The sequence below is a fragment of the Cydia fagiglandana genome, chromosome 15 (assembly GCF_963556715.1).
Source record: "Cydia fagiglandana chromosome 15, ilCydFagi1.1, whole genome shotgun sequence".
Lineage (NCBI taxonomy): Eukaryota > Metazoa > Arthropoda > Insecta > Lepidoptera > Tortricidae > Cydia > Cydia fagiglandana.
Window position 1 is genome coordinate 17124278 of NC_085946.1, and position 8852 is coordinate 17133129.

At 38.9% G+C, this 8852-nt stretch overlaps 1 protein-coding gene across 1 annotated transcript in view; it reads right to left on the reverse strand.

The window, feature by feature from the left end:
• The window catches only part of LOC134671514 (alpha-(1,6)-fucosyltransferase), a 43370-nt gene extending 41558 nt beyond the window's left edge, over nt 1-1812 (reverse strand). The window contains exon 1 of the mRNA XM_063529379.1: nt 1630-1812. The gene's annotated coding sequence lies outside the window, so the exon portion shown is untranslated. The remainder of the gene's footprint in view (nt 1-1629) is intronic.
• Between the last annotated feature and the right edge of the window lie 7040 nt (nt 1813-8852).

Sequence of the window (8852 nt, forward strand, 5' to 3'; positions counted from 1 at the left end):
AAAAACAACCACTAAACAATGTCGATTCAAGACGTGATATCGCCGCACTAGGCTGTACGAGAAGTCTTTTATACAAGACAACGGCGCCCATGGACTGCCCGCAATGCAGACCGACAAGGACTGTTTCCGCGCGGATCAAGTAGTAATAGTCTCTAGGTCAACGGCGTAAGCGCTTGTCGGTACGTAAACTTTATTGGCGTAACGTTAAAGCTGCGCATCATGTGTCGATAAAGTCAATATACCGGAACTGTTTTAGTGAAAATTACACGTGGGTTGAATTTTTAATGAGTGAAGATATTATTCCGGAATTAGAATCTATCATTATAATTTCAGTTTGGTTTACATTAATCTATAGGTAAACTCTTATCAAAAAAACGTTCAACGACTTGTTACAAAAAAATTACACATTAACTTCAATGTTATAACAATAAAGTAAAGTCTGATAAACAGGTATGTCCCTGTACCACACTTGTGCGAAGCGGTCGCTGCGGTGTATCCCTTCCCACTAAGCTATAAAATAACATCATTTTTTTTTTTATTTATCTCTTCTGCAATTAAATAGTCCACAATCTACAATGGCAAATTTACTTGTCTGACTCTACTTTATAGAGCTAAAGAAGCTACCTGAACTTTAAATATAGTTATGCCTATCTGACTCTCGTTCTACGTATTCTAGTAAGTAGTTACCTACTATTCGTTGAAAAAAATTGGCCATTAACAAGTGTTCGAATACTTAGATAAAAACATATTTCTGACTTTATATTTACGTTAAAAATTCCCATATCGAGTTAACATTCCCATCCCTAGCTGTCTTTTATACAAGACAACGGCGACGAGGAACATGAAAAATGTTGAAAATTGGAGCAATTTTTTTAAATGCCTTATTATAAAAGAAGGGATTTATATAGCGGCTTAAAAAGCAAATAAATGAAAAAACAAAGACCTTAAATATGAACACGAGTGTAAATGAAATTGCAATTGTTATTATTTTCACATTAACTCAGTGGTTGAATTTGTGTCTTGTATACAAGACGACGGCGCCAGCGTATCGTTCTATCGTTGTCTTCTATACCGGACAACGGCGGTCAAAGGGTTAATGACTTTAGACATGGTCTACCAGTCAAAGCTTCAAAGTCAATTATAATTTTAATGTTATGACTTTATATGCATTTATTAATAGCAGATTATATTCCTTATCGTGTAACATTTTTGTTTTCCTTCTTGTAACCAATTTATGTGTATAAAATAACATAAAATGTAGGCTTAAGACTTCTTCTAATCTACTTAACCTCAAGTTGCATACTAAATAAACATAAACCAGCAAAATGCTGGCTTTATGACATGCAAAAGATTTGTCACCTTCGTTTTGGTCCCATATTATAGCGCCGTGATCGAGTTGTGAGTGTAAAATGAATAAATCTAGTAGGCAGCTGGGCTAACGACAACTCCCTGCTGAGCGGATATTGACAATTTAGCTCGAATCAACACACTCCCGTGATATCTAGGTGTTTACCCTCGCTCTAACCGAGATTCAGCTCCTCCACGGTCATCCGAGCAGAACTCATCGCATATCCAAATAACAGTTAACTCCAAAACCCGATTACTAAATTACAGGAATTATAAACATACCTCGTCTCACACACTCGTTCACTTATTACTCATGAGAGTTTATCTTATTTGCCTATTTTGAACTGATAAATCTACTAATTTAAGTTATGTTTACCGACTGTTACTCAGAAAGAAGATAAAAAGAATAATTTAGAGATTTATAAGTCGCGAAACACAAACACTACAGCTCGCGCTGTCATATCATCGCTGACTGACTGACTGAACGAATGATATGAATGAATGTAATAACAAGTGAAGAAGGTGAAGAACGATTGATTTCGCCTGTTCGAGCTACATTGAAAATCGTTGCAAAATTTACAATTAATAAAGTTAAAATTTACTTTTGTAGATAAAAGTTGGATAAAAGATAAGTAATCACATCGCAATGCATAGCATATGCATAAGTTTTGAAAAACCATTCAACAGTAGAAGAAAAATTGTTGCCTTTGTCTACACTAATTTATAATAATTTTTATAAAACAAACGGTGTTTTTGACAAGTTGACAGATCAAATCAAGGCCTGTTCACTTCCTAAGAAAGTTATGTCCCCAAATAATTGCGCATGTGTGCGCCTGAAGCTTCTATGTGTGCGTTGGCCTCCGAGAAAAAGTTGCGAGTAATAAAAATAAAAACATTTTTCTACAGCAACATTGCTCCCAACTCTGATTTAAATTATCACGAATTTTATACATAATTAATCATAAAACGGGACTTAAAACGCTTAAAACTTAATTACACGTGATTAAGTTTTATAATGAAGATTTGCTTCCAACTGTCTTTATCAATATTCATAAAATATATGGAGGGTAGGTACGTCTACCCACCATAATAAAATAAAAATATTTGTCAATGACTCTGTCCAACTGCTGTGGTTAAAGTTCATAACGAAAATTTGATTTATTAAATCTTTAAATAATAAATACAACGTAGCGGTACAACCACTTAAGACTGTAAGTCTGTACCAAGGGCCCAACCTTTTCTGTTCTCTTTCAAGGCGCAGCAACTAGTATCATTTCTCTCTCCTCGCTCGTTAAAAATGTCGTTTGTCAAAAAAGGACAACCATACTGTTGACAAGGTGGACTTCAAATCAAGTGTTGCCTTTCTTGATGCGCCCAGTCTGTATATGTGTGCGTACAAGCGTATATGTGTGCTCTTTTAGGGATGCGAAAAGTCGATTTTAATCATGTTATATATCGATAAACGCTACACAGCGGAACAAAATAGCGATTAATTGAAGCTTCAATATCTTCGTTAAACATAAACATAATTGAAATGCTAATGGATAATGAATATATTATAATATAATAATATAATTCAATTATTGCGGAACACATATTTTAGGAGGTATTTATGTATTTTAATTAAATATCTGAACTTTCCCTTGGTTCCCTGCTGGGGCGTGACTATAAAATTGTAATCTGATAACCACAATAAAGAATAAAAGCGTTTTTGGTCATTTTAGGTATCGTTAAGCCTTTGAAGTAAAATTAAAATTGCAAGAAATGTCGATAGTTTATCGATATGACTTTATCGACATGGCTACAGCAACGTGGGCCTCATTGTTAATCGTACACTAAACAAAAGTGGCAACAGTGACAGCTGGCTGAGACTACGTCTCTATATATCATAAGTCTATGGTCTGTACCTACATAGATTACAGCAATGCACATAGAAAATGTGCTAAATGCGGATCAACGGCTGTTGAAGCAGCCAGAGTGAAATTTATACAGCTTTAGTGGGTTCAGAAGGAACCGAGTCATAACGCATCTGGAAAGCGTATTAATTAACCGTGAAGAAATGTATGAATGAATACAAGTTAGAAATCTGTGTAAAATGCCGTGTGTAAAATGTAGTGTATCTGTGTGTAAAGTGTAATAGGTAGGCATGCCTAATGTTATTTGTATAATACTGAAAACTTTGTGAATGCGCTTTATTAATGTCTATTTTTATTAAGTTGTCAGGGTTTAATTTTCAGTGTATATTTCTATATGTAAAACATAATACAATGTTATAAACATAAATATGCCTTTTATTTAAATCAATAGATAATACCACAAACAAGGGGTAATATTTGCATCTTTCATATATTTCGTGATATGAAGATAACAAATATGTTTATCAACATAATTACTATATACCTATAATACCAATACCCGCCAGGCTAAACCGGTTGTCAACTTTAGTTCCATTGGTACACATCGAGGGCGCCAGTAGTATAAACTATATGTTTATAGTGTAAAAATATATGTTTAAATATTAGGTGACTTCAACGCGCACCCGGGTGAGTTATTTTGGGACGAGATGTTTAGTTTTTGTACGGAACAAGGGTGGATTTGTGCCGATACCGTAAAACTAGGCATAGACTCGGGCGCGCATACGTACTTAAGTGAAACACACGGCTCACAACGATGGCTAGATCATTGCGTAACCACAACAGCTGCGTGGGCAGTAGCGTGCCTAGGGTTTTGGAGTAGGGCAAGCCGAAAGATATGTTTTCGTAATAACTGTCCAATCTTCACTCTTCGGGGTCAAATGCATCTGCTAGCGTGACGAGGCGAGCTAATCATAGCGCACGTCTGCTACGGAATGAATAATGTCATTTTGTATTTTGTTAGACAAATAGCTCGAGCTTGGTTTGTCGCTTTGAACATGTTTTTGTAGAACGCCGTCATATTTTGATAGCAACGATACAAGTTCCAAAAAATTGCCCCTATTTAATGAAGTGTTTGACTCATCGTGTCCTCTAAAAGGAAGTTCTTGCTGTGCTAAATGGCACACAATATCGACTAACCTCTGAAAAACACTACGATTGTTGTCAACACGCATGTTATGTTTTGATATTTCTTCTGATAATTGTCGCGACAAAGAGGCCTCGATCCTTTGTTTCCCAAAATTGCTAAAAGAAATCACTGCACACATATGTTTACCGGAATTCATGTGCCTCTTTATTGCTCCAGATAAATTATTTAAATCGTTATAGCCAGAAGTATTCCAAACGTTAATATCGTTCGAAAAAAATATGCAACACCAGCAATACATCTTATTTGTATGGGAACAACCAACAATCCAATGAGTCTTGTAGACGGCCCTACAGAAATTTCTCTTACGCGACTGACTTGACTGAGAAATACACAAGTCGGGTGTTGGTTTTGCCGCGGAAATTAGGTCCCGTTTTTCGAAAAAGGTCAAAGACTTTACCTTGTTTTGGTTGACTAAAACGTGGACGCATTTCAAACCGTCACAAGGAACCACTTCTTGATCCATTGTTAACACTTATTAAACTAAGCGCCACAACAATGAACAAATTCACATTCACTATTTAATCAAATTCACTTAAACAAACTTTCGTTACTTTCGACTCGACCACTGACTCGGCTCAACTAAATAATAATACACTTGAAGTAAACGCGAACGCGCGCTGTGCGAACTTATGCAGCTAACTTCACACAAAATCCAAGCATAAATCGTCTTATAAAATTGCTATACATACCAACAAATAGTTACATCGTTCTTTGACGATTTGTAGGCTGATAGTGCCCAGAGCGGGACGAAAAAGCAAGCACGGTTGCAAGCCAACGAGTGCGAGTTCGAGCAGGATAGCTAGAACATCCTCCGCCTGATTTAGTTCGCGCGGACGAGGCGCCACGCCGCGGCATAATTTTGCAACACGCTCGTGCCGCGGTTCGAGGCCGCTGTGGCTTGAATTTAATAATACGGGTTCGTTTGGCGCGCGATTTTCAAAATAATCTTTATTGATCTTATCACTACGTAATTTCGGTAAGGCAATTAGTTGCCTTAGGGCAAGCCCGGCTTTTGGGCTTGTATGGAAGTCCCGCCACTGTGCGTGGGGCACTATTATAGATGTTTACATCGACTATGATGTGTATTGTTCAGATCACTATCCCATTGTAATAAAATGTAATCTTGACTTGGTTAAATCTAAGCACATATGTAATAATAATAAGGATAACAGTGTCATCTCGAATAAAAAGAATATTGTTTGGGGGGAGAGAACTTCCCATGAAATCGATAATTATATGAATAAATGTAATGAACTATTAAAGACTATTGATTTTCCTTCTGAGCTTTCGGACTGCTGTGACGGATACTGTATGGACAACCATGAGCATTGCAAGATACTTGACAATATGTACCTCAAAATAATATCCTCGCTATGCGAAGCTTCTTCATACAGTAAGGCCGTCACGAGCGGACCAGGCAATGGTAAAAAGAAGGTAATAGGATGGAATAAGCATGTTAGCGATGCGCACAGGGAGGCGAGGGCTAGATTCCAGGAGTGGGTCTGGTATGGTAAGCCCAGGGGGGGACCTGTTTTTGATGTTATGTGTCACAGTCGGAAAGTATTTAAATCGAGATTAAGGTGGGTCCAAAAACATCAAGAACAGATTAAAATGGATTTGCTTGCCACTCACCATAGAAATAACGATTTTAGAAACTTTTGGAAGTGCACAAAAAAGTTGGAATCTAGGCCTGGTCTGGCTGTTAGTGTGAACGGTATCTCGGATCCTAAGTGTGTTGCTAATGTGTTTATGGATCAGTTTAATGTGAGAGGCTCTTCCACCGACGTCGGCGGGGCCGGGCCGCTGCAGGTGCCCGATGCTGGCAGACTGGACGGGGACTCACAGACCCGTTTTAGCGTTAGTGACGTAAGTAAAATAATAAAATCGATGAAAAGGGGTAAATCACCCGGTCACGACCACTTGAGCATCGAGCACCTGCAGTTTGCCGGGCCCCACCTGCCTCGAGTACTAGCAATGTTGTACAACTTATGCATATGTCACTCTTACCTACCACCGCTTATGACAAAAACTATTGTAATACCTATTGTCAAAAATAAGGTAGCTAACACACTATCGCACCGCACCAAGATCATTGAGGGACGCACCCATAAGTAAGAGGGAGAAAGAGATATCGCTTTCTTCCTCTTACTTATGGGTGCGTCCCTCAATGACCTTGGTGCGGTGCGATAGTGTGTTAGCTACTTAAGACGGGTGACATTTCGGATAGTGCTAACTATAGGCCTATTTCTCTGGCAACAATCGTAGCGAGGGTGCTCGACGGCTTGCTCAACGTACAATTAGATAAGTACTTGAAATTGCATGACGCGCAGTTCGGCTTCCGTGCAGGCTTATCTACCGAAAGTGCTATTATTTGTTTGAAGCAGGCTGTTGAGTACTATACGCGTAGAAAGACACCTATTTATGCGTGTTTTTTAGACCTTAGTAAAGCCTTCGATCTCGTTAATTACAATTTACTTTGGAAAAAACTTGACGAAGTGCAATTTCCTCCAGAACTTACACGCATATTTAGGTGTTGGTACTCTGGCCAGAGAAATAGTGTTCGCTGGGGAGACGTGATGTCCGACGAGTATGGACTCGAGTGCGGGGTGAGGCAGGGGGGGTTGACCTCCCCAAAGCTTTTCAATCTGTACATGGACGCCCTGATCGGTGGGCTTAGTAGTATGCATGTTGGTTGTCACATAGATAGGGTTTGTTTTAATAACATTAGCTATGCTGACGACATGGTACTGCTGAGCCCCTCGGTTGGTGGTTTGCGTGTACTGATTGAGAAGTGCGAATCCTATGCCCGAAGTCATTGCCTGAAGTACAATGTGCTCAAAAGTGAGTACATGGTATTTAAGGCGGGGAACAAGTGCCCATCTCATGTTCCACCCATTCTTTTGAATGGTGAGCAATTAAAAAGGGTTTTTTCATTTAAATATCTCGGGCACCTGGTTACCGATGACTTGCGTGACGACGCGGACATGGAACGCGAGCGTAGGGCACTGGCCGTCAGGGCCAACATGATAGCCCGGAGGTTCAGCAGGTGTACAGCGCAAGTTAAAATAACACTCTTTCGAGCATACTGTACTTCGCTGTATGCCTGCAGCTTATGGACTAGGTACACGCAAAAGGCTTTTAACGCCATGCGTGTACAATACAATGACGCGTTCAGGGTACTGTTGCGGCTGCCGCGGTACTGTAGCGCGTCGGGTATGTTTGCCGACGCGCATGTGGACGGATTTCACGCGACGCTGCGCAAGCGCTGCGCCGCGACGCTCCGCAGGGTGCGTGACAGCCGCCACAGTCTCCTGGCCGTCGTGGCTGACAGATGGGACAGTGGCCTGATAAGGCACTGGTCCTCTCTGCACCTTTCTTTAGTACCTAAGATAGTTATTTAAGTTTATTTTAAGTTTATTAACCTTAGCTATAAGTTTTAAAGTGTAAAATGTACGTACTAACAAAATATGGACTATGTTTGTCTGAAAGAAATGCATTTTATTTTATTTTATTTTATTTTATTTATTATTATTTTATTTATAAACGGTTGGGGACATTTTTTTGTATGGAGTTACCGTTCTTCTCCTAGTGAGTATTATATTCTTTGGATCAAATTCTTGTGTAAAGCCCCATTTAGACGGTTCAAGAACTTGCATGCAACATAATATTCGATACATTGCTAACTACAGAGAACAATGAATTCAGTCGATCGACCGACCAAATACCGCAATGTAACGAAAATTGCATGCAAGTTCTTGAACCGTCTAAATGGGGCTTTAGCTCAAGGGCCCAACCTTTTCTGTTCTCTTTCACGACGCAGCAACTAGTATCATTTCTCTCTCCTCGCTCTTTTAAAATGCCGTTTGTCAAAAAAGGACAACCATACTGTTGACAAGGTGGACTTCAAATCAAGTGTTGCCTTTCTTGATGCGCCCAGGCTGTGTATGTGTGCATAAAAGCGTATATGTGTGCTCTTTTAGGGATGTGAAAAGTCGATATTAATCATGTTATATATCGATAAACGCTACACAGCGGAACGAAATAGCGATTAATTGAAGCTTCAATATCTTCGTTAAACATAAACATAATTGAAATGCTAATGGATAATTAATATATTATAATATAATAATATAATTCAATTATTGCGGAACACCTATTTTAGGAGGTATTTATGTATTTTAATTAAATATCTGAACTTTCCCTTGATTCCCTGCTGGGGCGTGACTATAAAATTGTGATCTGATAACCATAATAAAGAATAAAAGCGTTTTTGGTCATTTTAGGTATCGTTAAGCCTTTGAAGTACAATTAAAATTGCAAGAAATGTCGATAGTTTATCGATATGACTTTATCGACATGGCTACAGCAACGTGGGCCTCATTGTTAATCGTACACTAAACAAAAGTGGCAACAGTGACAGCTCGCTGAGACACCGTCTTTAT